The 3,095-nt window shown below is 45.0% G+C and overlaps 1 long non-coding RNA gene across 1 annotated transcript; it reads right to left on the bottom strand.

Moving 5' to 3' along the window:
* Positions 1-226: 226 nt before the first annotated feature.
* Positions 227-2,464, bottom strand: LOC121938105. The gene is made up of 4 exons (XR_006105244.1): positions 2,403-2,464; positions 2,115-2,168; positions 393-469; positions 227-293 (listed from the first exon to the last, which is right to left on the bottom strand). It is a non-coding gene; the product is annotated as an uncharacterized LOC121938105 (long non-coding RNA).
* Between the last annotated feature and the right edge of the window lie 631 nt (positions 2,465-3,095).

The following is a 3,095-nucleotide window of genomic DNA, read 5'->3' on the forward strand; positions in this document are numbered from 1 at the left end:
AGGTCTGTGACACTCACACACTCAAACTTCATGTTTTAGCAGCGCTGTGGTCAACTTTGTTATGTTTTGGTTCATTTTTAATAAAAATGAAATAAAACGAAAAAACGTTTCAGCTTTTGTGATGAAAGTCAGCTGCTGATGACATCATTACCGACAGGTGGAAAACCCTTGATGATGTCACCATGATTCACAATCAGCTGATGTGTGTGTGTGTGTGTGTGTGTGTGTGAGTGTGTGTGTTACCTGTGCCCAGGTAAACTCCGTTTGAGAAAACTGGTTCCAGATTTTCATCTCTGAAACAAACAAACATCACGTCAGTCACCGTGTGTGTGTGTGTGTGTGTGTGTGTGTGTGTGTGTGTGTGTGTGTGTGTGTCTTTAAAGGTTTCTCACCTGTCCAGTGTGGAGGCGGAGCTCAGACTGTCCCTAATGTAGCGAGCTCGAGGTTTGGGGACAGGAGGAGGAGTCATCTGCAGGAGGACAGAGACGTTAACAGCCGATCACTGACTGACAGCCGATCACTGACACCGTAAGTTTTCAGGCCGCGGCTCCGAAGAAAACTTCCTGGTCCCGCTTCAGTAAAAGGAAACGAGTCGAACAGCCGCAGAAACACGCCGCGCTGCACACGGACAATAAAGTTTTCTGAATCTGAACTTGAGTAAAACGCTTGAGAGCGTTTGTTAGCGGCACGTTGTGGGACGCCGCTACCTGCAGCTGTCCTAACTGCCGGGACGCTGCGGGACGTTTTGGGAACAGTGTTTGATGGAAAGTCTGGAGCTCACTCAGGAGTTTGGTTGAAGATTAGTTCTGGAGGTTTAATGTCAGTTTCTCACTCAGTTTTCTTTTTGAAAAATAAAAATAATTTGACATCAACTCGCAGAAGAAACTGGACCATTTGGACAGCAGATTTTCCCGCACAGTTTGGAGGACTTTCACCAGTTCGACAAGACCCGCCTCATCAGCAGCGACAGTCCTGACTCTTCGAATTAGACGGTCACTAGAGTTTTTGAATTCGCAGGTTTTTTTCTTGCTCAGAACGTGGTTAGTATCAGACTGACGCTCGACAGGCCGTCCAGTTTTAATCTCATTTATCGGTGAGGAGGAGGTTTACAGCTCAAACAGTGAGCCTTTTATGGGCGTTTTATGTGGATTGACTTTGGTAATGTTGATATAACGTTTTGAATCTGAGGAACGACACTCTGGTCAACGTTATGATTCAGCACAAAGAGTCCGGCAGCAGTGAAACAGTCTCTGCTGCCAGTTTTCTTACAGTAGACTGTAGAAACACAGACATGTTTCTGTTTGACAGTAACAGGCTATAGTATAAATACAGTATAAATACAGTAAAATGAGGGTTTTTTGCTGCATCTGTGCTGCGGCTCTGTGCTGTTACTGTACGGTGAGATTATTTACAGCGCATGTCGCCTCCTTCAGTGCTGAAGAATCTGGATCTAAAGCTCATGAATGCAGCTGATGTGAGAGAAACCTGTGCTGCAGGATCTGTAGACGTCTCTGAAGAGGTTTTTGTACTAAACGGTGTCCCTCAAGGCTCCATGTTGGGTCCTGTCAAAAAGTCATTTTTACGCAGACGACGCTGTGCTGTTTCGTCTTGTCTTTGTTGAGACAGTTTCAGGAGCTGCGGGCTGATTTTAACGTGGTTCAGAGTCTCTGTGAGTTTAGACTAAATCCTGATTGAACCAGAATGAAGCTTTTCAGGGTCGAAGCCGATGATACAAATCAGATTTGATTCTCAGTGATCAGCTGACTGAACGAGTCCCAGTTTACAGAGACCTTTTTTTTCTTAGAGGACAATCTGTCTGTCAAACTGTCCTTAAAGTCTCGGCAGTGAAAGCTCTTTTACACGACTTTATTCATCTATAACGTCATCGCTGATAATTGATTAGATTTCTATCAGTAATCTGTAATTTAAGCTGTCAGAGAAATGTGGAGCAGAAATATAAATATCTCTGAGACACGGAGGAGGAGGAACATAAAAGTACTGCGTTCAGTGAGAAGTTTGACTTTCTGACACGAAGAAAAGATGAAATCACATCGACAGACTGGACTGAAAAGAGTCTGAAACAACAACCAACAATCTGACAGGAAACTTCTTACCTTGTTGTCAACTCCTCACTGCTGAAACACACCTGGAACACACACAAAATACACCTGAAACACAAAATACACACAAAATACACCTGAAACACACACAAAATACACACAAAATACACTTGAAACACAAAATACACACAAAATACACCTGAAACACACACAAAATACACACAAAATACACTTGGAACACACACACAAAATACACCTGAAACACACACAAAATACACCAGAAACACAAAATACACACAAAATACACTTGAAAAGCTGAAATATCAGCTGCTGACTACTCACCCGTCTGTGTCTGTACCTGTATGTCAGTTTGAGTGTATTTACCTGTGTGTACCTGTGCGTCAGTGTGTGAGTGTGTGTGTGTGTGTGTGTGTGTGTGTGTGGGTGGGTGAGCCTCACATGTCGTCCGTCCTGTTTCAGATCGAGCTGCACTCATAAACTCTGAGCCGTCACTTCTGCTGCCGACAGGTGTGTCTGCGTCTGTGTGTGTGTGTGTGTGTGTGTGTGTGTGTGTGTGTGTGTGTGTGTGTGTGTGTGTGTGTGTGGGTGGGTGAGCCTCACATGTCGTCCGTCCTGTTTCAGATCGAGCTGCACTCATAAACTCTGAGCCGTCACTTCTGCTGCCGACAGGTGAGTGTGTGTGTGTGTGTGTGTGTGTGTGTGTGTGTGTCTGCGTCTGTGTGTGTGTGTGTGTGTGTGTGTGTGTGTGTGTGTGCGCACGAGGACAGGTGTTAAAGGGTTAATCTGTACCTGCAGAGGTCACATGGAGACATTCAGAGCTGTGATTGGTTGGTTGTTTGACACCTGAACACACAAACCCGTCAGCTGATTCAACCGCTGCTTTTTTTTACAGAAGACTCTGGGAAATATGTGACCCGACCTGCTGCAGGAATGTGTGTGTGTGTGTGTGTGTGACTCTGTGTGTGTGTGTGACTGTGTGTGTGTGTGTGTGTGTGTGTGTGTGTGTGTGTGTGT

The sequence above is a fragment of the Plectropomus leopardus genome, unplaced genomic scaffold (genome assembly GCF_008729295.1).
Source record: "Plectropomus leopardus isolate mb unplaced genomic scaffold, YSFRI_Pleo_2.0 unplaced_scaffold2848, whole genome shotgun sequence".
Classification (NCBI taxonomy): Eukaryota; Metazoa; Chordata; class Actinopteri; order Perciformes; family Serranidae; genus Plectropomus; species Plectropomus leopardus.